This window comes from Cyprinodon tularosa, unplaced genomic scaffold (assembly GCF_016077235.1).
Source record: "Cyprinodon tularosa strain WSP-4 unplaced genomic scaffold, ASM1607723v1 ctg645, whole genome shotgun sequence".
Classification (NCBI taxonomy): Eukaryota; Metazoa; Chordata; class Actinopteri; order Cyprinodontiformes; family Cyprinodontidae; genus Cyprinodon; species Cyprinodon tularosa.
Window position 1 is genome coordinate 105,001 of NW_024039391.1, and position 27,157 is coordinate 132,157.

Sequence of the window (27,157 nt, forward strand, 5' to 3'; positions counted from 1 at the left end):
CGACCACAGTGAATTAGCAGGTCGGGGCTCTGAGCCCATCTGAGTGGAAAAGATGAAGGAACGGATCAAAAAGTGACGCATCAACCGCCCACAGCCCGGAACTCTGTCCTTGGTCCTGAAATTCGTCCTTTCAATTAGCACTGACTCCATCAGAGAAGGAACATAAGTTTTATGAGAATTAATATTAATATCAGCTTCAGGTGCCAGATTAGACTTATTTTACCTTTCTAGTAAAACCTTTGGAGATATTTATAGATATACATGTTTCCATTTTTGAAAGATACAACCATGACAGGAATAATCATCAGAAGCAAAAATTCTCTGCTTATGATTTTTAATATTCTAATATTCTTCTAGAAAACCTTGCTTTGAAAAGTAGATGAACAGTTCAAACACATGATGCAAGCAGGAAAACACTGCAGCTTTATTACCTCTGCAGGCCTGAGTGCTGCTGTCAAGCTGGGAATAAACATTTAAGAGCAGAAACAACAAAACAAGGCATGCGTGGTGTTGGAATAGCTGTATTTTTCCACCAACTGCGGCGCAGCCTCGCAGGAAGCTGATGAGGTATTGATCGGACTGACTGCTATCCACTGGATGAAAGCGGAGTGGTGGGAGGCAACTGAAGAAAGACAGCGACTGGTTTTTGGATGCAAACATGTTTTCTTCTGTTAGAAGAGAAACACAGAGACTGAGACTCTAGATCTACTGGGAATCATTTTCATCTGAAACCATCAACTAAAGTCCCAGAAGCAGAGTAATGGGGAGGGGGCTTGTCTTTTCTTTTCTGGATTATTTCATGAAACATAGATTCATAAAGAATTAATCCTTTATTAATTGTTTCCTTTTTCCTGTTTAAGAACAACAAAGCAAAACCCTAAGATCATGCAGACCTGCGCTAAGCAGCTGTAAGGGCAGATTAGACTTCTGCCACCGCACACATCAAATGGCGCTTGGGTCTGGTCGCAAACCAGTGTTGCTGGTAAGGTCCGTGCAGGTTTGCAACCATCCGACGCGTAGTCAGGATGTTTTTGAGGTGTGCGACATCGGTAGCAGAACCTCTGCATGGGATCCTGCTCTGACCCTGCTCCCCCCTTGAGGGATCTACTTCTCGTCCCACGTGCTGAACATCCGAGGCTCCAAGTATGGCTAGGGCCCACCTCCTCCCCCTTCTTATGCTCCCAACAGTGACAGGTGCTTGTGTCTCTTGGCCTCCTGATGGTGTGGGCGCTGTCATTCCTGGTGGCTGCCGGGCCTGAGCCTCCTGGTCCTGTGGGGGTCTCCCACCTGTGGGGCACCTGTGGTGCGAGGTGCTGAGGCCCCGTGGGATCCCGATACTATGGCCCCTCAGGGACTGGGCCCCTTTTGGGCTTTGGCTCCTAGGGATCTGGCTCTGGGTGCTCTGACCCCCCTTCTCTGGTGGGTGTCTACCCTCCTTGAGTCCCAGTGATCTGGGTGCCTCTGGATGTCCTGAGGCGTTTGTTTGGTAGTTTGACACCAGAAATGAAGCGAGCTACGATGACATACGTAAAGCGGTGCATTATCGTTGTTTTAAAGTTATAGGGGAATATCTTTATATATATCGGGAAATATCAGTTATCGGTCATGAAAAGCGATGCCAATAACGATATCGGCCCAAATTTCCAGACCCCTGCATCCCTAATCATTTCATTTTTTGGGAAAATAGTCTTAAATAGTATTTAGTTTAGATTAATATAATACAGCCAGTGAAGTACAGCTTATTTACATCTATGTTTTACAGCTTGCATTGAGAAGGCTACAGAGCAGATCACTGAACTAGAAACTATTTCTTGTTTTTAACAAGCTGTTAAAAAAAGAGAAAAAAGGTTGGAAAAAATGGTCCAACTCTTAAATAGAAATCCGAAATAATGTTATTGATGCCATAAACACTCAGATTCCAGTCATTTAAAGCCAGTCCACAGCTCTTCCTGTTCTCCAACTGCTTCCTCATTCAGCTTTTATCTTCTGTTTGTTTCTGATTCTGTAGGAAGCGCTTGGCGTTCCTGTATTATTATTATTATTATTATTATTATTATTATTATTATTATTTTGTGTTACAGCAAGCAGTTCTTCTTCTTCCGCTGTACTCTGTTCTTCCATAGCCTCTCCGGTATGTTGCTGCTCAGCTACCTGAGCAGAGCTTGGTGGGTGTGGCCTCCAGGTGAAGCTGAACCTTCATTGTTTTCCTGCAGTCATCAGGAGGTCTTTGCTTTGCTAAATCCATCTGGGATGCCGTGAGACTCTGGCAGAACCAGGTCTAGAACTTTAGCTGAAGTGCAGAACTGAACATCCTGAAGGCAATAGATTCACAGAGTGTAGATATTCATCCAACGATGCGGTGCAGGATGAGAACTGTGAGTAGTTTAGCGTTGGGTTATGGAAATTAGCTAAAAGTCTTCAGGAAGTTCAGGAAGTCTGTCTTCCTTCATAGTGTGGAAACGTTTCCATTTAACAGGTTTCTGAAATCAAGATTGCATTAAACCATCATCAGAATTACGGATAACATGAATGATTACATCCTTTATTTCTGCTGAATAATGCTGAAGTTATATCTGCTGCTTTTAAGGATTTTATATTTTTTTATGTCACCTAAACAGCTTAAATATACGGCTGTCATATTTTTTTATTCTCCTCTCTGGATCAGACTGTTCCTCCAACGTTTCAGGCTGAAAAGACATTTCTTCTGTTTTTCGCATCGTTTTACATATTTTTCAAGGAAACAGTTTCTGTGGCGGCGATTCTCCTTCCTCTGATCTCTTATTATCAATATAGTGGAAGTGAGTGAAGTCATAGATTCGTATAAAGAGGCAAACCCAGACTTTCCTCTGTGATTTCCTGTTCTTTCTTATTCCTGTTGGTCTCTGAGTTTCTGCTCCTGGAGGAAGAGGTTAGTTAGAGGAGGAATAAAAAGGATTTAAATCCTCTTTAAGATGGAAATGAATGTTTCTATTCGTAGTTCAGGGGACGACGTGTTTGTTTTGAAAATGACTCATCGTGGCTGAAAAGCAGGACGGCAGACATGTTTTGGAGAAAAGCTTTTTTTCTGTGAGAAGCAGCAGATCTCAGGGGGTTCTGGTGGGGGGGTGGAGTCAGGCAGTTTCCTCTCTGCTGCTTCTGTGGGTTCATTAGTGCAGACAACAAGCATTAACAGGCTGTGAGCTTTTAACACCATGCTAATGGAAGAGACAGGAGGAGACCCAGGAGGATGCAGCGGGCAGGAATCTGCCTCCATGAGGCCAGAAAACAAACCTGAGTGAAGTTAGTTGATCAGAAATAAAGAACCAGAATCCAGAAGGAATGTTTCCAGTAAAGCTTTGCAGTTTCAACAACATTATGTGGAGAAGGCCATCAGTCAACTTAATTATACCGTCTGAGTTCCCCATGTCAATATCAGACGCAGGACTTCCCCCTGCAACTCATGTTCAACTTTTAGCATCATATTAGAAGATTATTAGATTATAGGACAGATTATAGGACAGATTATAGAATAGATTATAGGACAGATTAAAGGGTAGATTTTAGGACAGATTATAGGATATATTATAGGAGAGATAATAGGATAGATTATAGGATATATTATAGGAGAGATTATAGGATAGATTATAGGAGAGATTATAGGATAGATTATAGGATATATTATAGGAGAGATTTTAATAGAATAGAATAGAATAGAATTCAACTTTATTGTCATTGCACTGTCACAAGTACAAGCAACGAAATGCAGTTAGCATCTATCCAGAAGTGCTATACAGGATATAAATATACATTACAAGTGTACAGAGGGTATGTATAAATAGACTATAAAATGTATGTATAAACAGTATAACAGCATTAACAGTGATTGAGGCTGTAAATGAATATAGACACTATATACATGTATACAACTATACAGAGATGTTACCTGGATCATATAAATATATATATTAGTGGGGTTATAATGTATGGTACAAGTTGACATATTATATACACGGATTGTGAATGCCTGTGAGGAAGCAGTTTGTGGTTAGTGTGAGGAGCGTCCATGGTTATTGTTGTGTAGGGGGATGGGAGTACAGTCCTTATAGTTCGTGTCATGAGGCGTTCAGAAGCGTGACAGCTGTGGGTAAGAAGCTGTTCCGGTGCCTGGTGGTTTTAGTCCGTATGCTTCTGTAACGCCTCCCAGAGGGCAGGAGAGAGAATAGTCTGTGTGCAGGGTGAGTGGGGTCCTTGCTGATTTTCCCGGCCCTTTTCAGACACCGCTTCCTGTAGATGTCCTGGATGGCAGGAAGCGGTGCCCCGGCGATGCGCTGGGCGGTTTTCACCACCCTCTGCAGCGCCTTCCGGTCCGAGGCAGAGCAGTTCCCATACCAAACTGTGATACAGTTGGTGAGGATGCTCTCGATGGTGCAGCGGTAGAAGTTTGTGAGGATCTCTGTGGACAGATAGTTCTTCCGCAGGGTCCTCATGAAGAAGAGGCGCTGGTGGGCCTTCTTGATGAGTTTGGAGCAGCTGGTCGTCCAGGTCAGGTCCTCAGAGATGTGGACACCCAGGAACTTGAAGCTGTCCACACGCTCCACCGCCGTCCCCTTGATGTGGATGGGGGGGTGTGGGTCAGCGTTCTTCCTGAAGTCCACAATGAGCTCCTTGGTCTTCTCTGTGTTCAGCTGCAGGTTGTTTGAGTCGCACCATTCAGCCAGACGGTCCACCTCCTCCCTGTAGGCGGCCTCATCGTTGTCTCTGATGAGGCCGATCACCGTGGTGTCGTCTGCAAACTTGATGATGGCGTTTGAGCCATGGACAGGTCTGCAGTCGTGGGTGAGGAGGGAGTAGAGGAAGGGACTCATCACGCAGCCTTGTGGCACTCCGGTGTTTATGGTGATGGTGGATGATACGTGATTGTCCAGCCGGACATGCTGGGGGCAGCTGGTCAGGAAGTCGAGGATAGATTTAGGATAGATTATAGGACAGATTATAGGATAGATTATAGGACAGATTATAGGATAGATTATAGGATATATTATAGGAGAGATTTTAGGATAGATTATAGGACAGATTATAGGATAGATTATAGGACAGATTATAGGATAGATTATAGGATAGATTATAGGATAGATTATAGGAGAGATTATAGGATAGATTATAGGATAGATTATAGGATATATTATAGGAGAGATTATAGGATAGATTATAGGACAGATTATAGGATAGATTATAGGACAGATTATAGGATAGATTATAGGATATATTATAGGAGAGATTTTAGGATAGATTATAGGACAGATTATAGGATAGATTATAGGATATATTATAGGATAGATTATAGGATAGATTATAGGACAGATTATAGGATAGATTATAGGATATATTATAGGAGAGATTTTAGGATAGATTATAGGACAGATTATAGGATAGATTATAGGACAGATTATAGGATAGATTATAGGATAGATTATAGGATATATTATAGGACAGATTATAGGACAGATTATAGGACAGATTATAGGATAGATTATAGGACAGGTAATAGGACAGATTATAGGACAGATTATAGGATAGATTATAGGATAGATTATAGGATATATTATAGGAGAGATTATAGGATAGATTATAGGACAGATTATAGGACAGATTATAGGACAGATTATAGGACAGTTAATAGGACAGATTATAGGATAGATTATAGTACAGATTATAGGACAGATTATAGGACAGATTATAGGACAGATTATAGGACAGTTAATAGGACAGATTATAGGATAGATTATAGGACAGATTATAGGATAGATTATAGGACAGATTATAGGATAGATTATAGGACAGATTATAGGACAGATTATAGGATAGATTATAGGATAGATTATAGGACAGATTATAGGATAGATTATAGGACAGATTATAGGATAGATTATAGGATAGATTATAGGATAGATTATAGGACAGATTATAGGACAGATTATAGGATAGATTATAGGATAGATTATAGGACAGATTATAGGATAGATTATAGGACAGATTATAGGATAGATTATAGGACAGATTATAGGACAGATTATAGGATAGAGTATAGGATAGATAAAATGCAAAGTTTCACCGTTTCAATAAGGTTAGAATAAGAAAGAGGCTCATGGGCAGGATTTAAACCCATAGCCTCCTGGGTGACAGACCAGTCAGGAAAAGCTGTTTCCAGATATCCAGAACTCGTCATCATTCAGAGGCAATAAACACCTGGATGCATTTATTAACAGCATAACCCTGAAAACGACATGGTGGTGGTGGAGGTCAACACACGGCTGTAGAGGGCGCCATCATCCTCTGACTACTTCAGCTGCTCTCTGTCTCTCCAAAGCAGTTAGGTCCAGATAACCTGACTCCTGTGATGGAAAATATCTGGTTCCATTGCAGCTTTGTGAAATTTTAATGTGAACTAAAAGCCATTCATTGAAATTGCAGTGTTTCCATTTAGCAAATGTTTTTTTGTATTTAAATTTAGAGCAATAATAATAATTCAACTGGGCTGCCATTGTGCGGCGTCTGAGGTTAAGGGTCTTGCTCAGGGACCCAGAACAGCAGTCTGTGGGATTAGTTGGGAATCAAACTCAGAACCTCAGGATTCCGAGCCCTTTACCCAAACAGCTGTTTCCCCAGTTGATGATTAAAAAATGTGGTGTAGAAAAATGAAAAAAAGTTTTTTCTGCATCTGAAACCAAATACAAACATCTGTTTTTCATTAATATAAATCATAAAAAATGAATGAATCAGAGATGAAACATATGGATTTGATCAGATTGTTGGGTTCAGCCTCATTTCTCTGTTTGAGTGAGAAAATGAGGTCTGATAGTAAAATATTCTCCGTGCTTCATGGTGCAACTGTCTAACCTTTGTCTCTATAGCAGCTTTTATTCCTCATTTCTGGGCTTTAAGGCCTTTTTCTGTGTGTGGAAGTTAAAAAGCTGCATGTTCAGACATATGGAGGATAAATATACTTCATACACATTTAGGGCTCAGATTGTCTCCCGTCTCAGTCTATGTCTTCTGTCTCCAGCTGTCAGCGTGAGCTTGGCTGCAGACCCCCCCTGACTCTCTATCTATTCTGCTGCTTTATTGTCCACCACTGTCACTCATTCCCGCAGCCTATTATAAGTTCCCCCGAAGAGGAATGGAGCGAGACGGAGACACAGGATGGAGAGAGATTGAGGAGCGGCTGAAGTGTCCCATTTGAAAGAGCAGGTTAAGGTGTTCTGATAATAGAGCTGGAAAAGGCCAAGGGCAGCTTGGAAGATCCTCCGCTGAGGAACCAAAAGAGGAAAATAATGACGGCTACATTTACACCGCTGTTAAATTATGATGATATGATCTGATAAATTAGGAGTAACATGAAGTGACCTTCTAAACCAGCCGGGTTAAAGGTACGATTTCTACATCACAGCCCTGAAGCGACGGCCCAGACCAGCTGATGATCTACAGTCCAGCAGGTCTGGATCCTGCGTTCTTTGGTCACGTTTTCCCACTAAGAGCATAAAAGGAAAACCTTCCAGTGATTTCCAGCAGAACAGTAATCAGGAACAGTGAATTTAAAAGCTTAACATCTAAAACAAACAAAATAAAAATGTATATATTTTTTTCTTCTTCTTGTATTTAATATTGAGGTTTAAATTTTAAAAGCTTATCTGGTTTAACAACAAGTCGAAAGAACTGCTGCATCAGTGAGAAAGTGGTTCCAGGTGAAATCGTCTCAGCAGGTAGAAAATATTTGACTGAAGGAGCTTAAATTGTGACTTTATTTTAGTTTGGACCATTTTCTCACTAATGCTGCTGCAGAAACTCCTCGTTGTTTCTTAGCTGCATCTTTAAGCTCCGTTCTTTCTGTGTTTCTTTAGATTCTCAATTTGTAGTTTTAGTTTTTTTGTTCAGTTCTTCCTTGTTTTTGCTGCTGGTTCATTTCTGTATCAATCAGGTTCTTTCCTCAGCTCCTCGGTTGCAGCCGGCCGGCTATCGTCTGACCCGTAGTGTCCTTCATACCGGTTCTGTCTGGTTTGCAGGGATGGCAGCTAGTTTGCTTGAAAGGTTCATTTCTGTGTCTCATTCAGATCTTACTTTGCTTTTTAAACTAAAACTTTAACCACTTTTTTTTAACAGCAACTCTGCTGAGCTGCTCATCAAGATGATGTTAAAAACTTCTGGACATTATTTCGTGAATAAATAAGGAGGAAGGAAGGAATTTATCTGTCTTTCATATAAATGTTGAAAGAATAGAAATAAAAATGTTTGATTGATGCACGAGGACTGAAATGTTTAGCTGCAAAATATGAAAATGTTTTATATTGATCTAGAAGCTAAATTACAAACAAAGCGGCCCAGGTGGCCTCGGCAGACCTCTTTTTTTTTGTCCTGTCTGGTGATGTGGTAATAAGAATAATTGTCTTGATGCCAAAGAGCCAAACAGATTTCACTTTCACAAGTGGAGCAGTACGGCTATCGCCATGGTGATCCGCTTGATTCATGCCTATAAATAGCTTTATTATAATTCATGCAGGGAGTTTTACAGATTATATGGGCACTACAATGTAAATAGAGCAGGAAAGGAAAAACAGAAAAAAAGAAAAAGGAGATAAAAGGGAGATAATGATAAAACATTTTCAGTCTGCTTCATCACCTGCAAAGAGATGGAAATGTTGGCCAGGAATGAGCCAGCAGCCACCCGGGCATCCAGCCTCAGACCCCAGTGTTCCACCAGTGTTCCAGAATGGGATCCGCACTTAGCGGAGACAGAACTCTGATGGGTTCATAAAGAGGCAGACCTTGGATATCCGCTTAGAGGAGCCATTTTCTCCCAAGGCCACATGTGAGCGAGGTCCAGGGCTGAGGCACAGCTCACCGCATTCAGACCTGATGGAATTACAGCCTAAAAAAGGCCTTTTGTTTCCAAACCATCACATGAAAGGAAATTGATTTGGATGCTGAGAAACGTTCACAGGCTCTGCAGCCTTCATGCACTGACCTGCTGGAAAACATGACCGTCATTCCACCGAAGCCGGACGGGATAAAGAAGAAAGATCCTGCTTTAAAGTCGACGCCATCAAACTGCAGCGGAATATGCAGCTGCACGCAGGAGGAGGTGGAGGTCAGCGAACAGCCTCAGCTGTGGAGCACGGTGGTGGGAGCATCATGCTGTCCAGATCCTGCTGCATTTCACAGATCAAACTAACAGCAGTTGCTGTGTTTAGGTTCACATCTGGGAATAATGGAGCAAATGTTAAGAAAGTCCTAAAACGATAAGATGTTCTCAGCAAACACTGATAAAAACCTGAGCAGAGTGTTTTATATCAGGAAGTTAGAAGAATGAGCCGGAAGGGTTTGTGCCTCGGAATCAGACGCCTCAGGCAGGAATATCATGAACGGCTGCAGCTCTGGCTGCAGGAACGTCTCTGTTACCACGTGATGCGAATAAATTATCTAACCTGTTGAATTACAGAGGGCATTAGCATGCACTGTGTCCTTGATTCTAATCCTCCATCAATCAGCAGGAAGACAAAGACATCTGGGATGGAGCAAGACTACCTGAAGATAAGCTCAGCCTGCAGCTTCACATCTCGCTGTTTTCTCCAGAGAATTCCAGCTCTGGGAATGTGAGCTAACAGAAACAGAGCCATACCTCTGTTCGAACACTGCCAGCCCCCTGCGGACCAGCGTAGAAAACAGGCTCAGTTGCTAGGCGATGTGTAATACACCTGGAGAGACTGGGTCCACATCTGTATGCAGCACCATGTGCGGCAGCTTTAATTCTGCCTCGCCTACAGTCCTGCTGATGCTTTGCTTCACTCCAGTCCTCTTCTCCTTCTGGTTCATCTGATTGTTTCCTTTTAATGTCTGTGTGTGGCTGTGAGCGCACCCTGACTGCCTCCTTAACGAGGCCTCGGTGGCTGATTAGCTCTCAGACAATATGGTCAGAAACAGAACGGCCCATTGATTCCCTGAGCGCGGCCAAAATGGCCGCTTTGGTCCAACTTGACTCCCTGTGAGAGGAGGCGTTCCCCAGAGAGATGAAAGGTGAGGAAGGACTAAACCTTCATGTTGAGCTGCAGCAGACAAACATTAAAATGTTATGATGTTTCATCTGATCAGACAAAAATTAAAAGTTACCAAACAATGGTTTGCATTACTGCAGTGTCAAGTACTATGAATATTCTGGCCACTAGGGGCCGCTGTTGGACACCTGTCTGCCTTTGTTTTGTTTGTGAGTTTGTCTCTGTCATGAGGTCTGGCCCCGCCCTGGTCTGGCCCCGCCCTCTCATTGGGTTTCCCTCCATCTTTCCTCTGCGTATTAAAGCTCTGGTTTTTGTTTGTTAGTCCCTGGTGAGCTACTCTGAACTTGTTTTTGTAATTATCATACTTTGCATTCTGGGACTTTGATGCTCCATGCTTTTGGACTTCTTACGTTTTAGAGAACATTTGGTGTTACTGAACATTTTTTTGGATCCTTTGTACTTTTTACAGCAGCAGCCCTTCAATATTCTCCACTTTCCTTGATTGGTCCTGATTGGTCCTGATTGGTCGTCCCTGGTCCTTAGCTGGTCCTTAGCTGGCCATTGATGGGCCCTTGGCTGGTCCTTAAGTTTCCTTTTTTAAACATGAATCTTTGTACTAAAATATTCTTTCTGTCATGATTTGTGGACATTAAGATCTAAAGATCAGCGCCATCTCCTGGTCAGACCCTGTAATTCAGTGAAAGGGGGGAGTCAGAGTAAAACAATATGCAAGAGGTGGGGTCACTCTGTTGGCTGGAAGCTGGCCGCCATCCGGCTGGAGTCGGACTGGAAACGGCCATTTTGAATGGCTGCTACTGTATTTCTGATGTGCCCTAGGACTTCCATTGTGGATTTTCTGAGTTCATTTGTTGTTTTTGGGAAAAATTAAAGGAAATAATTTGAGTTAAATCTCTAGAATTCCATTTACCTGGATTGTAGCTCAGGGGTTACCACTCAAACCTGCCAAGCCCACGACCCGGGTCCAATCCCAGAGTTGGTCCTCACATGCAGACAAACTTTAACCGGATTTTCACTTTAAATCTAATTTTCACAGTTTTTGAGCTGATAGCCAACACATATAGATATAAAGAATCTGCAAATTCCAAAAACGTAAAAGCAAAACTTTTTCTTTTAACGAGCCTCATTAGCTACAGGACATAACGACCACTGGATGTGTGGAGAACAGGGGTGGCTTCAGGCAGCAGTATGACCTTAGGGCCACCTGAGGGGCCCTCGAGCCTCTTCTACAAATAACTCAGCAGAGCAGCTCCTAAAATGTTATTCTTCTTTTTCTGTCACAACTGCATTTGTGACAGAAAATGCATTGATTCCTTCCCACTCTCATTGCAGCCTCCAACCCATACAGGGGACCAGAACATGTTGCCTGTTTCAGCCAGACCAACAATTCCCTTTGGACATTGGGAACCAGTGTCCATATTTCATCTTGATATGATGATGTGGAATCAGCTGTGGAATCTCTGCAACCCCCCCCCCCCCTTTTCAGGCAAGGCCTCCACAGGCCAGTCACATTGTATGGTCACATTGTGACCAACCAGCCCCCCCTCTCTGTGAGAACAGACAAAACCACAGTGAAAACCAGATTCTCTCTCTTTGCCTCCTCTCCCTTGCCCATGAAGCTGGAGCCCACTTTGGCTGGTTCTTCGCCACAGTGGACCCAGATCTCCAGAATCACCAAGGATGGGTCATTGTGGTAACCTTTCAGAACCAAACTACTGCAAAACAGACCTTTGGCAACACATTTCTCTTGCGTTTCAGAACTTATAGAGCATGCTACGCTATGCTACAGGAATATGTGTTGATCTGTTGCTGAAGCTTAGACCAGCTTTATTCACTAAGGATTTAAACACTGATATAACATTAGTGTTCATGTGTTCCTCAGATGCTCGTTACATTTCCATTACCAAGTCTGACCAAGAGTCATTTAGTGGTAGCCTGATGTCTATTCGCTGCTAGTGTAACCCACAGCACATAAGGCCCTACTTCCGGGTTCAATCTGAGTAGTGCGCCCTGTCCCTTTAAAAAGGGGGCGGATCCCTGACCCAAACAGATTGCTCCACAGATTCTACAGCCAACGCTGCTCCCAGCTGCTCCTCGCTGTGGCTTCTCTGTTTTTGACACTCCACCGCTGCTTAATTTACTCTGATGCCTTCACCATAGATCACTTTAGCTTCTTACAACTCGATTTACAACTCATAACCTGGTGGACATTCCCTATATCCTCTCCCAAATCATCTACTCATCGGTCAGGTTTTTTTTGTTGTGTGCTGTTCCTTTGACTGTCCATTGGGTGGCGAGCTACCAGAGAACCACCGATACAGTGTGGTAGGAAAAAGTTCTCACAAACCTGGATCCTCTGATTTTGTTTTCCCAACGGACCTCATGAACTGTGAACCTTTTACTAATTGAACTGAAGAGTTTAATTTCTTTTTTTTGCTCTTTTGAATTATCCTGTTGGAATATATTTGTTTTTTTTTTCCTTTGAAATTACATTGATTATCACATTTGTGTGTATATTCTATTAATTCATATCCATATAAATCATATAATATAGCTCATTAACATGTATATGTAACCCATACTATTTCTATTAGAAAATAAATATACAACTATTAATCATAATTTTCTTTCTTGTGCTTATTCACACCCCTTGACTCTATAGCCGAATCTACTTCTGAGCTCATTTTGCAGTCAGCCAAGCCCAAGTGTTACACTAGCTATTTCAAAGAGGGTAAGAATCATTTAACTAAAGGTTTTTGGTTCTTGATTAAGCAAATCATTCAATAAAACATTATTTGGCCAAAAAATGTTTTATTCACCTCATGGATTTGCATTGTGAATTGGTCTGAAAACTTTCCAATTTCTTAAAAATTGGTGAAAAGCTAATTTGATCAGATCCCAAATTCTTCCAGATAAACTTTGGTTTCAAACACAGAATCCATCTTAAACTGTAAAATAGTTTTCAACCATGTTTCCTTCCTCTTTGTACATAGTAGTTTAGTTTAGTTTAGTTTCACTAGTTTTAGTTGAGAGTTTTTAACTGAAATATTTGTTTGACTTGGAGCTGAATGATTTTTGTTAATAAACTCATTTTAAACAGAAGTTGTGGTGAATTTATTCCATATATGACCAGAATTAATGGTTTGATTAAAGCTCGAATCAATCTTTCATCTATTGTTCTAACACACAGTTAGTAGGACTCTGTGTCATAAAATATATATAACAGCCGAAATAATATCTGGGGGGGACGGCAATTAACATCTTAAAGTATCAGAAATATAAACTCCCAGCTGGCTGGGAATTGAAAAGAACATAAAATCACAACACCTCTAACGACCCCCCTTTCAGAGACAAAGACAGGTATGGGGCATTGCAGGCTAACAAAGAAGCCAAACGACCCCCATTCCAAAGGGGGGGGACCCGTTCATCCGTTTCTATTTGCATGTTTTCTAAACTAAAACCAGGCTTTGTTGGGCTGCTGGATAAAACCTGGAACTAAACGCTATTTCTGACATTTTGGATTGAAAAATCTTCCTGGATGGAAGAGAAACGTCTTCAAACTTGGAAACAAAGTCCAGTGGATTGATTTTAATTTTTTTGGAAGTAGTGTAAAGTATTTTGGTAAATTCCTCTGACTGGAAAAATAGCTATATAAGTATATAATTAAGGACCAAACTAGGTCACCAGGATTTAAAACAATCCATTCAGATTTCTGGCAATGCTTGAAATGCTTCTGTTGAAATGTTTAAAGTCCTTTCAGACTGATTTGGAAATGGACATTTATTCAGATGAACAAACTTGGTAAAGCAGAGAGCAATGTTTAACCCCAGCATCAACAAAGCTCTAATTTAAGGGTTAAAACCTCAAGCCTGCGCCTGAAGGCAGCGGCTTGATTCAGTCAAACCCGTCCAAATACGCTGATTAGAACGCTACTTTCACCGCTACGCTGCTCGCTTACTGTCTGAGAGCGGTACACAGGATGACAATCACAGTTGGCTAAGTCTGTGTTGGACTGCAGTGTCCTGGTCAGCAGGTAACATCAGAGTTTCTCATCCAGCCCAGAAACACAGACGGCAGGGCTTCGCCCACATGTGCAGAAAGCGATCCCTGCTGCACCGACTCTCATGGCAACCTGAGCACCGAAGGCTTCAGTGTGAGCGGACCTCCACCTATGATGCTAAATGAAAGGCAGCACTTTTTCATGCAGAAACAATGAGGAAGAAACGACAGGTCCAACATTCTGCAGTTCTTAGAAGAAAGGAGACATGAGGGAGGAAATGTTTTTATGTTAGAATGTAAGTCAGTGAGTCGTGCAGCAGCCATTTGGCTGATGGGTAAACAAAGGAAACAATTACAGAGCCGCTAACGTCACTAATAACCCAAACACCAAACATGCTGGGAAGAAACCGTGAGGAGAATACAAAACAGGAGAGAAAGAAAACATGGAGGATCCTCAAGGATTCAGGTGCAAAACCCAAGATGCATCATAAACCTCATCCTAGAAATATGATGTTAAGATGCTGACCAGAAGAAACACTAATGAACAACATCTAGTGTGATGAGAAGCGTGACCTTCAGGGCCTTTCTTTAAAGGTGCTGCAGGCCTCAGTTTAACACCTGAAACCTTGTTAAAAGCAGCACCCCCCCCCCCCCCCCCCCCCCCACCACCACCACCACCACCACCATTTTTCTTCATTGCATGATTGATTTTCTTGTATTTTGAAAACTGTATTATTAACTGCTCATTGAGGAAACTAACAACCTTACAGACAATAGGGTCAGTATTTATAAAAGCTTTAAACCTCTGATTTAATTATCTGAGTTTATGAAGCTTTTTTGGAACAAACATCCCAGCTGCTATAAAAAATGAACCCGATGTGGGATCAATCATTTACCTCATCTGGAGGATATCCTGTCATTAATGTTATTGTCCACTTAGTTAAGTTTTTTTGATTAATTGATCGATTGATCAATCAAAGCCTTACCACTTATGGAGTTTTCTGATTGAGTTGAAATAGACCCAATTTTTTTAAAAATGAGAAAAGTAGTAAAGTTCATCCAGCTCTGATTCTGTCCTCGCTGGCAGCAGGAAGCCCGTCTCTGACCTGCCAGCTGTGGACACATCAGTTCCTTCTGATTGGCTGGAGCAGATTTAGCCGGACGAGCCGCTGTCAGCCAGCATAAACCCATCAGAGGGATTAACTGGGATGGAAACTAGTCTCCGGTGCAGCAGCTAAATGAGCCGACCTGGACAGCGGTGAAGAGGGAGAGATGGAGGCGATGGGCAGGTGAAGAGGGAGAGATGGAGGCGATGGGCAGGTGAAGAGGGAGAAGGTGGGAATCAGAAAGAAGGAGTGAAAACAATTCCCAGTTTGCAGCCATAGAGAGAATAATAGCTATAATCAGCCTGAGTGGTTTGAATGGAAGCTGTGACTGTAGGGGAATGGATGGTGTTTCTGTCTGTGTGCTGATAACACCTTCACTTTAGAGCCGCTTCATATCAGCCATGCAGGCTCAGCAGACTCTGCTGGATGCTTACGACTCTCCTGCTGCAAAAAAACAAACAGCTTGTTTTCTCCCAAAGATCGCAGACAGCCAGCATGTTAGATGGCTGTAAAGGCTTCAGAAGTGCAGCGAGAATGAAGCTCAGTGGAAGAAACACTCCCAGCACTCCCAGTGCTCCCAGTGCTCCCACAGCTTCCCTTCATGCACGGCTGCTTGACCAGGTAGCAAGACGGACAAATACAGGCTGAAACACAGAGACAGGGATTAAGAGACGGACACAGCAAAGCGGGGGGGGGGGGGGGGGGGGGGGGGGGGGTTGGGGGGGGGGGGGAGCTGCTGGGTGGAGAGCTGATGGGGGAGACAGAGCCGCTGGGTGGAGAGCTGATGGGGGAGAGAAACTGCTGGGTGGAGAGCTGATGGGGGAGAGGAGCTGCTGGGTGGAGAGCTGATGGGGGAGAGGAGCTGCTGGGTGGAGAGCTGATGGGGGAGAGGAGCTGCTGGGTGGAGAGCTGATGGGGGAGAGGAGCTGCTGGGTGGAGAGCTGATGGGGGAGAGGAGCTGCTGGGTGGAGAGCTGATGGGGGAGAGGAGCTGCTGGGTGGAGAGCTGATGGGGGAGAGGAGCTGCTGGGTGGAGAGCTGATGGGGGAGAGGAGCTGCTGGGTGGAGAGCTGATGGGGGAGAGGAGCTGCTGGGTGGAGAGCTGATGGGGGAGAGGAGCTGCTGGGTGGAGAGCTGATGGGGGAGAGGAGCTGCTGGGTGGAGAGCTGATGGGGGAGAGGAGCTGCTGGGTGGAGAGCTGATGGGGGAGAGGAGCTGCTGGGTGGAGAGCTGATGGGGGAGACAGAGCCGCTGGGTGGAGAGCTGATGGGGGAGACAGAGCCGCTGGGTGGAGAGCTGATGGGGGAGACAGAGCCGCTGGGTGGAGAGCTGATGGGGGAGACAGAGCCGCTGGGTGGAGAGCTGATGGGGGAGACAGAGCCGCTGGGTGGAGAGCTGATGGGGGAGAGAAACTGCTGGGTGGAGAGCTGATGGGGGAGAGGAGCTGCTGGGTGGAGAGCTGATGGGGGAGAGGAGCTGCTGGGTGGAGAGCTGATGGGGGAGAGGAGCTGCTGGGTGGAGAGCTGATGGGGGAGAGGAGCTGCTGGGTGGAGAGCTGATGGGGGAGAGAAACTGCTGGGTGGAGAGCTGATGGGGGAGAGGAGCTGCTGGGTGGAGAGCTGATGGGGGAGAGGAGCTGCTGGGTGGAGAGCTGATGGGGGAGAGGAGCTGCTGGGTGGAGAGCTGATGGGGGAGAGGAGCTGCTGGGTGGAGAGCTGATGGGGGAGAGGAGCTGCTGGGTGGAGAGCTGATGGGGGAGAGGAGCTGCTGGGTGGAGAGCTGATGGGGGAGAGGAGCTGCTGGGTGGAGAGCTGATGGGGGAGAGGAGCTGCTGGGTGGAGAGCTGATGGGGGAGAGGAGCTGCTGGGTGGAGAGCTGATGGGGGAGAGGAGCTGCTGGGTGGAGAGCTGATGGGGGAGAGGAGCTGCTGGGTGGAGAGCTGATGGGGGAGAGGAGCTGCTGGGTGGAGAGCTGATGGGGGAGAGGAGCTGCTGGGTGGAGAGCTGATGGGGGAGAGGAGCTGCTGGGTGGAGAGCTGATGGGGGAGAGAACTGCTGGGTGGAGAGCTGATGGGGGAGAGGAGCTGCTGGGTGGAGAGCTGATGGGGGAGAGGAGCTGCTGGGTGGAGAGCTGATGGGGGAGAGGAGCTGCTGGGTGGAGAGCTGATGGGGGAGAGGAGCTGCTGGGTGGAGAGCTGATGGGGGAGAGGAGCTGCTGGGTGGAGAGCTGATGGGGGAGAGGAGCTGCTGGGTGGAGAGCTGATGGGGGAGAGGAGCTGCTGGGTGGAGAGCTGATGGGGGAGAGGAGCTGCTGGGTGGAGAGCTGATGGGGGAGAGGAGCTGCTGGGTGGAGAGCTGATGGGGGAGAGAAACTGCTGGGTGGAGAGCTGATGGGGGAGAGGAGCTGCTGGGTGGAGAGCTGATGGGGGAGAGGAGCTGCTGGGTGGAGAGCTGATGGGGGAGACAGAGCCACTGGGTGGAGAGCTGATGGGGGAGACAGAGCCGCTGGGTGGAGAGCTGATGGGGGAGAGAAACTGCTGGGTGGAGAGATGATGGGGGAGACAGAGCCGCTGGGTGGAGAGCTGATGGGGGAGACAGAGCCGCTGGGTGGAGAGCTGATGGGGGAGAGAAACTGCTGGGTGGAGAGCTGATGGGGGAGACAGAGCCGCTGGGTGGAGAGCTGATGGGGGAGACAGAGCCGCTGGGTGGAGAGCTGATGGGGGAGAGAAACTGCTGGGTGGAGAGCTGATGGGGGAGACAGAGCCGCTGGGTGGAGAGCTGATGGGGGAGAGAAACTGCTGGGTGGAGAGCTGATGGGGGAGAGGAGCTGCTGGGTGGAGAGCTGATGGGGGAGAGGAGCTGCTGGGTGGAGAGCTGATGGGGGAGACAGAGCCACTGGGTGGAGAGCTGATGGGGGAGACAGAGCTGCTGGGTGGAGAGCTGATGGGGGAGAGGAGCTGCTGGGTGGAGAGCTGATGGGGGAGACAGAGCCACTGGGTGGAGAGCTGATGGGGGAGACAGAGCCGCTGGGTGGAGAGCTGATGGGGGAGAGAAACTGCTGGGTGGAGAGCTGATGGGGGAGACAGAGCCGCTGGGTGGAGAGCTGATGGGGGAGACAGAGCCGCTGGGTGGAGAGCTGATGGGGGAGAGAAACTGCTGGGTGGAGAGCTGATGGGGGAGAGGAGCTGCTGGGTGGAGAGCTGATGGGGGAGAGAAACTGCTGGGTGGAGAGCTGATGGGGGAGAGGAGCTGCTGGGTGGAGAGCTGATGGGGGAGAGGAGCTGCTGGGTGGAGAGCTGATGGGGGAGACAGAGCCACTGGGTGGAGAGCTGATGGGGGAGACAGAGCCGCTGGGTGGAGAGCTGATGGGGGAGAGAAACTGCTGGGTGGAGAGATGATGGGGGAGACAGAGCCGCTGGGTGGAGAGCTGATGGGGGAGACAGAGCCGCTGGGTGGAGAGCTGATGGGGGAGAGAAACTGCTGGGTGGAGAGCTGATGGGGGAGACAGAGCCGCTGGGTGGAGAGCTGATGGGGGAGACAGAGCCGCTGGGTGGAGAGCTGATGGGGGAGAGAAACTGCTGGGTGGAGAGCTGATGGAGGAGACAGAGCCGCTGGGTGGAGAGCTGATGGGGGAGAGAAACTGCTGGGTGGAGAGCTGATGGGGGAGAGGAGCTGCTGGGTGGAGAGCTGATGGGGGAGAGGAGCTGCTGGGTGGAGAGCTGATGGGGGAGACAGAGCCACTGGGTGGAGAGCTGATGGGGGAGACAGAGCTGCTGGGTGGAGAGCTGATGGGGGAGAGGAGCTGCTGGGTGGAGAGCTGATGGGGGAGACAGAGCCACTGGGTGGAGAGCTGATGGGGGAGAGAAACTGCTGGGTGGAGAGCTGATGGGGGAGACAGAGCCGCTGGGTGGAGAGCTGATGGGGGAGAGAAACTGCTGGGTGGAGAGCTGATGGGGGAGACAGAGCCGCTGGGTGGAGAGCTGATGGGGGAGACAGAGCCGCTGGGTGGAGAGCTGATGGGGGAGAGAAACTGCTGGGTGGAGAGCTGATGGGGGAGACAGAGCCGCTGGGTGGAGAGCTGATGGGGGAGAGAAACTGCTGGGTGGAGAGCTGATGGGGGAGAGGAGCTGCTGGGTGGAGAGCTGATGGGGGAGACAGAGCTGCTGGGTGGAGAGCTGATGGGGGAGACAGAGCCGCTGGGTGGAGAGCTGATGGGGGAGAGAAACTGCTGGGTGGAGAGCTGATGGGGGAGAGGAGCTGCTGGGTGGAGAGCTGATGGGGGAGAGGAGCTGCTGGGTGGAGAGCTGATGGGGGAGAGGAGCTGCTGGGTGGAGAGCTGATGGGGGAGACAGAGCCACTGGGTGGAGAGCTGATGGGGGAGAGAAACTGCTGGGTGGAGAGCTGATGGGGGAGAGGAGCTGCTGGGTGGAGAGCTGATGGGGGAGAGAAACTGCTGGGTGGAGAGCTGATGGGGGAGAGGAGCTGCTGGGTGGAGAGCTGATGGGGGAGACAGAGCCACTGGGTGGAGAGCTGATGGGGGAGAGAAACTGCTGGGTGGAGAGCTGATGGGGGAGAGGAGCTGCTGGGTGGAGAGCTGATGGGGGAGAGGAGCTGCTGGGTGGAGAGCTGATGGGGGAGAGGAGCTGCTGGGTGGAGAGCTGATGGGGGAGAGGAGCTGCTGGGTGGAGAGCTGATGGGGGAGACAGAGCCGCTGGGTGGAGAGCTGATGGGGGAGAGGAGCTGCTGGGTGGAGAGCTGATGGGGGAGAGGAGCCGCTGGGTGGAGAGCTGATGGGGGAGAGGAGCTGCTGGGTGGAGAGCTGATGGGGGAGAGGAGCTGCTGGGTGGAGAGCTGATGGGGGAGAGGAGCTGCTGGGTGGAGAGCTGATGGGGGAGAGAAACTGCTGGGTGGAGAGCTGATGGGGGAGAGGAGCTGCTGGGTGGAGAGCTGATGGGGGAGAGGAGCTGCTGGGTGGAGTTGGGGGATTTAAATAGTCTGCTGAGGACCTGAAGGGATTAGAACCAACACGTAAACCCCTCAGTTCCCTAGCAGAGATGTGGAGGTCTGGAAAAACCATCCCGATCAGCCACTGGAAGGCGTAAGCTTCTCTGAGCGGGGGGGGGCGGTGGGTCATTTCCAGTCCAGAGGATCATTCTGACCAGCAGCAATCTTTGAGACTATAAAACCCCTCAGAACATGGAAAACAGATCCAACATGGCGTCTTACAGGATGAACAGAGGAGGAGAATCTGAGCATCAGTGTTTCTGCAAAGTTAGTCCATGAAGCTGAGGGTCAATGTCTCTGACAGATGATCCTCAGAACCTCATCTTTCCCTGAACCCACGCAGATTTTACTTTGCGTCATGGGAAAGGTTTTATTGTTTATATAATGGCTGTCTACTTTTATAAATATTAATGCATTCTGGAATTATGATTGTTAAAGCTTCCAGTGTTAAATGTCTTAAATGTAATATTTTTCACAGGATTTTGCTAAAGAGGCAAATAAATGCTGCAAAAATGCTCCTCATCATCAATTCTTCCTTTGGTCTTTAATTACATTTTAATAAAGTAGTCTATCAAATGATATTTGTATAGTTATTCATTAGTTTGTCCTCCGGTGAGGAGCTCCAGGTTCAGGAAGGTCTACCTGCCTTCCTGCCTCCTTCATCTGCCTCCAACATTCAGTTCCAGACTTTAACAGAGGAAACCTTAATATTCCCTCCAGGTTTTAGAGTCAATGTTGGTAAAAGGAGAGATTTCACTAAAACCTGAATCTATCAGAGGTGTGAATAATGACAGTTTCATGTCTATAGAAGCATTAAAGCTGCAGCCTGAAGGCCTGGAGAGCAGCTGATCGTTTCTATGGATCTGAAGTTTGGAGGAGAAGCTGGATTTCCACATCCGTCTTTCTATGGTTCCCAGTTTCCTGCATGAGCATCAAAATACAAGATGTGCTCTTTTTTTCTTGCCAGTGGAACATTCTAACTTTATCTTAACTCTTTCCGTAAAAGTAAAAACAATCCACTGGACTTGGTTTCCAAGATGTGAAGACGTTTCGCTTCCCCTCCAGGAAACTTTCTCAATTCAAACTTCTCCAGGCTTCCTGGAGGGGAAGCGAAACATCTTCACATCTTGGAAACCAAGTCCAGTGGATTGTTTTTAGACTTTTATGGAATGACTATGACCCGGATGACTGATGATTTCTTCTGAAATCCCTTTTGCTCCTCAGACTCAGCCTGAAACGCCCACTAAGGGCTGCAGCCTTCAAGCCTTGAAAGTTTCAATGACCGTCCGTCATTTCAGGAATGTTCCTGTTCCTTCGAAGCTCGGCGGCATCGATGCCACTGGTCTAAGGCCACATATTCACTGACAGCGTGTTCCACTAATCACACCGACAAGACGGAGGCGACTGGAGAAGGTCAGAGCCTCCGAAAGGTTGGAATAAATGGGAGATTTCTGCTTGGAAAGAGGCTCCATCTTCAGCCATTTTTTATCTGTTAATGTCAACGAGGCAAAGAAGGTTTCACTGGAAATTGCTGCAGGCGGCGAGACGCTGATGGAGATGCCTTCAGGCGACAGCGAGACGCTGAGAGTGATGAAACATCAGAACGAAGATCAAAGGGGAACTTTTTACTTCTTTCAAAATGCTAATCAGAGACGTTAGACAGTGAGTCAGATTTAGCTGCTTCACTAAAAGGTTTTATTTTTATTTTAAAGGAAAACCATCGACCCATTAAATCCAACAACCACCGTCGCCAAAGAAACCTCAGGACTACTTCCATCTTTTCTTTGTCTCCCTGAGGCGATGGGCGGCCGTCCGACTGTAGCTGCTCAAAGATCATTTAGGGTTCTGTAGACACTATCAATGTCTGCGCACAGTAAACCAGAATGGCTGCATTTTATCCCTCAGCATGATGCAGCCACTGCAGCAGAGTTCATGTTTGGAACAGATTATAAGGTCTCTGGAGGCCAGAGAGATTTGAAAACGATAAAGCTCCAGTTCTGCTTCTATCAGGATGTGATGGAGAAGGGATTAACTGTTGAGTTTATCTCAGGTCATTTCTGAACAATTTCAGCTTCTGATTTGTCAAAAAGACGTCCTGGGAGACCAGATCCCAGGTTCTGGTTCCTGTCCTCCTTGTCCTGTTTGTTCAGTTTCTCTGATTCAGTGGGAAAGTGTTTGGGCGGTGCTGCAGCTACAACCACTAGCTTCCTCTGTGTGATCCGGAGGTTTCCCAGGTGGACTACGCTGGATAATCCTCCCAGCATGCATGGAAAACCCTGGGGCCTCTTTTCAGTTAAACTGATAAACGATCAGAGACACAAAAACCTCAGCGGCTTTCGTCAGAAACAAAGGAGCAGGAGGTGTGGAGGACAGGAACCTTTATCTCTCAGACACAGCTGAGGGAGACTGTTCTGATTGGCTGATGGAAGTTTCTCATTTCTTTAAATGATAATATTAGAATAATGAAGCCTGGAAGTTGCCTGGACTGTCGTACTCTGGATCTGTTCGGGGAAAAGTTGGAAAATAAACAGCTAAACTCCAAACTAAAGAAAACTAAAACTAAAGGGTTAGCCGGAGGAGAACCGCTGGAAAACCAGAGGAGAACAGTTGGAGGACAGTGGGAAGAGAATGGGGGGACAGTGGGAGGACAGTGGGAAGACAATGGGAGGACAATGGGAGGACAGTGGGAGAAGAATGGGAGGACAGTGGGAGGACAGTGGGAAGACAATCTGAGGACAGTGGGCGGACAATGGGAGGACAGTGGGAGGACAGTGGGAGGAGAATGGGAGGACAGTGGGAGGAGAATGGGAGGACAGTGGGAGGAGAATGGGGGGACAGTGGGAGGACAGTGGGAAGACAATGGGAGGACAGTGGGAGGAGAATGGGAGGACAGTGGGAGAAGAATGGGAGGACAGTGGGAGGACAGTGGGAAGACAATGGGAGGACAGTGGGAGGAGAATGGGAGGACAGTGGGAGGACAGTGGGAGGACAGTGGGAGGAGAATGGGGGGACAGTGGGAGGACAGTGGGAGGACAGTGGGAGGAGAATGGGAGGACAGTGGGAGGAGAATGGGGGGACAGTGGGAGGACAGTGGGAGGACAGTGGGAGGAGAATGGGAGGACAGTGGGAGGAGAATGGGGGGACAGTGGGAGGACAGTGGGAGGACAATGGGAGGAGAATGGGGGGACAGTGGGAGGACAGTGGGAGGACAGTGGGAGGACAGTGGGAGGAGAATGGGGGGACAGTGGGAGGACAGTGGGAAGACAATGGGAGGACAGTGGGAGAAGAATGGGAGGACAGTGGGAGGACAGTGGGAAGACAATGGGAGGACAGTGGGAGGACAGTGGGAAGACAATGGGAGGACAGTGGGAGGAGAATGGGGGGACAGTGGGAGGACAGTGGGAAGACAATGGGAGGACAGTGGGAGGAGAATGGGAGGACAGTGGGAGAAGAATGGGAGGACAGTGGGAGGACAGTGGGAAGACAATGGGAGGACAGTGGGAGGATGGGAGGAGAATGGGAGGACAGTGGGAGGACAGTGGGAAGACAATGGGAGGACAGTGGGAGGACAATGGGAGGACAGTGGGAAGACAATGAGAGGACAGTGGGAGGACAATGGGAGGACAGTGGGAGGACAGTGGGAGGACAGTGGGAGGACAGTGGGAAGACAATGAGAGGACAGTGGGAGGACAATGGGAGGACAGTGGGAGGACAATGGGAGGACAGTGGGAAGACAATGAGAGGACAGTGGGAGGACAATGGGAGGACAGTGGGAGGACAGTGGGAGGACAATGGGAGGACAGTGGGAGGACAGTGGGAGGACAATGGGAGGACAGTGGGAGGACAGTGGGAAGACAATCTGAGGACAGTGGGCGGACAATGGGAGGACAGTGGGAGGACAGTGGGAGGAGAATGGGAGGACAGTGGGAGGAGAATGGGAGGACAGTGGGAGGAGAATGGGGGGACAGTGGGAGGACAGTGGGAAGACAATGGGAGGACAGTGGGAGGAGAATGGGAGGACAGTGGGAGAAGAATGGGAGGACAGTGGGAGGACAGTGGGAAGACAATGGGAGGACAGTGGGAGGACAATGGGAGGACAGTGGGAAGACAATGAGAGGACAGTGGGAGGACAATGGGAGGACAGTGGGAGGACAGTGGGAGGACAGTGGGAGGACAATGGGAGGACAGTGGGAGGACAGTGGGAGGACAATGGGAGGACAATGGGAGGACAGTGGGAGGACAGTGGGAGGACAATGGGAGGACAGTGGGAGGACAGTGGGAGGACAGTGGGAGGACAATGGGAGGACAGTGGGAGGACAATGGGAGGACAGTGGGCGGACAGTGGGCGGACAATGGGAGGACAGTGGGAGGACAGTGGGAGGACAGTGGGCGGACAGTGGGCGGACAATGGGAGGACAGTGGGAGGACAATGGGAGGACAATGGGAGGACAGTGGGAGGACAATGGGAGGACAGTGGGAGGACAATGGGAGGACAGTGGGCGGACAGTGGGCGGACAATGGGAGGACAGTGGGAGGACAATGGGAGGACAGTGGGAGGACAGTGGGAGGACAATGGGAGGACAATGGGAGGACAATGGGAGGACAGTGGGAGGACAGTGGGAGGACAATGGGAGGACAGTGGGAGGACAGTGGGAGGACAGTGGGAGGACAATGGGAGGACAATGGGAGGACAGTGGGAGGACAGTGGGAGGACAATGGGAGGACAATGGGAGAACAGTGGGAGGACAATGGGAGGACAATGGGAGGACAGTGGGAGGACAATGGGAGGACAATGGGAGGACCAATGGGTCTGGATGTTGTCATCCAGACCAGACAGATTATCTTTATTTCTTGTTCTTCTCTTCTTCTGTCTAAAACAACCAACTATTCAAATAAAGCTTTTAGCTCCAGCAGAAAAAGTTCAGAGTTTTGGAAAATAAAAGGTTGCATTGAAACAATTGAATTAATAAAGAGTTTCAGGCAGAAACTTTGCTGCTGAAGAAGAAGCAGCCTCCATTCTAAGGTCCTTTCAGGTAAATAAAGGTGTTTCTCTGAGAAACGCAGCGTTCCGGACACTGAGAACTTTCTCCAGCAGCAGATTGAATTTCATGTGCCGCCATTTTTCTGCATCGATGCTTTGAGCTGGAGTTTAAACTTTCTGATCATGAGTCAGACATGGAAATCATTCGTTTACCATTTTTCTGTAGACGCTATCTGACAGTAGGAACGTTGAAAAGGCTCAAGAGGAGAAACATCGATATAAAGATCTGCAAAGATAATGAGTCTCATTTACATGTCATTTAGAGAAGCCACGCCCACTGGGAACCTGGCCTCTATAAAGCTGTGAAGTACGGGGGGGGGGCAAAAGTACAGAGCTTAAATGACCATCTAACAGCTGAGTTTAGAATTGGGGGTTTCAGAAAGGAATGCTAAAGTTTAAAGGATAGTCTTGGTAATAACTAACGCACATGTTGTTAGAATAAACACTAAACTAAAAACCTTAATGAGTGGAAATATTGGAAAGAGAAACATAGTTTATAGATCTTGTTGCCTCCAATAAAGAAACTTAGACTTAGACAACTTTTAATGAATGAGCTGTAGCTTGGCAGCAAAATGAACTTTTCCATCCTTAAAGTGCAGCAGTGATCAAATGTAAACAGTGTGGCAGAAAAAGCATGGAGCCAAAATGCATTGATATGGAAGGTCAGAGCATTAATATATATATATATTAATATATACATTAATATATATATATATATTGATATATATATTAATATATATATTAATATATATATTAATATATATATATTAATATATATATTATTATATATGGTCCAAATCTGCAGTGTTTTGGTTTGGTTTTATCAGCCTGATGCAGAGTCTGAGATCAGAGTTTATCCAACAGTTCATCAACCTGAACGAGCCGGTTTACGCTTTACTGGAGAAGTTTGCAGCGTCGGTCGGAGCAGCTTCTGGTTCTTCTGATACATTCTTCCTTATTTTAGAATAGAATAGAATAGAATAGAATAGAACAGAATAGAATAGAATAGAAAAGAATAGAATAGAATAGAATAGAATAGAATAGAATAGAATAGAATAGAATAGAATAGAATAGAATAGAATAGAATAGAATAGAATAGAAAAGAATAGAATAGAATAGAATAGAATAGAATAGAATAGAATAGAATAGAATAGAATAGAATAGAATAGAATAGAATAGAATAGAATAGAAAAGAATACAATAGAATAGAATAGAATAGAATAGAAAAGAATACAATAGAATACAATAGCATAGAATAGAACAGAATAGAATAAAAAAGAATAGAATAGAATAGAATACAATAGAATAGAATAGAATAGAACAGAACAGAATAGAATACAATAGAATACAATAGAATAGAAAATCCCTTTATTGTCCCTCAATGGGGAAAGTCTGATGTTTACAGCAGCAAAATGTTTATAGTAAAAATGTGCACACAAATGTGGACCTTAGAAAAATGTATAAGAATAACATAATAGAAGAGTTAAAAGATAAACAATGTTTTAACAATATAAAACTGGGTAATAAATAACCAATATCCATCTATGGACATTTTTCCAGTGAATTGAAAATAGCAGCGACATCAGAGATGTGCAGAATGACAGCAGCAGGTTATTTAACTGACGAAGGTAGAAACTGTAAAACCAGTGTGAATTTCCAGCTTTGCTCAGTGGTAGAATTGGGATTTTATTCGGTCTTAACGTGTCGCTTTGGTCGTTGTTCAGATCGTCTTCAGGATCAGTGTAGCTCCTGTTCATTAACATCCGGCTTGTTAAAGAAATACTTTAGAGAACCGCCAGCGTTACGTTCTCCATACATCGGCCATTTTGCTGCCTACTAACAGCCGCCTCGCCATGCTGCTCGCTTGCAGGGCGGGGCAATAACCAAGGACCCATTATGTTAATACAATTACGCCCCCCCTCTGTATATGAGGACATTTCAGAAAACAAACCTATTTAAAATTATT

At 46.7% G+C, this 27,157-nt stretch overlaps 1 protein-coding gene across 3 annotated transcripts in view; it reads right to left on the reverse strand.

Moving 5' to 3' along the window:
* Window positions 1–27,157, reverse strand: part of LOC119799045 (glutamate receptor ionotropic, delta-1-like) — a 499,477-nt gene that overhangs the window by 78,224 nt on the left and 394,096 nt on the right. The window lies entirely within an intron of this gene.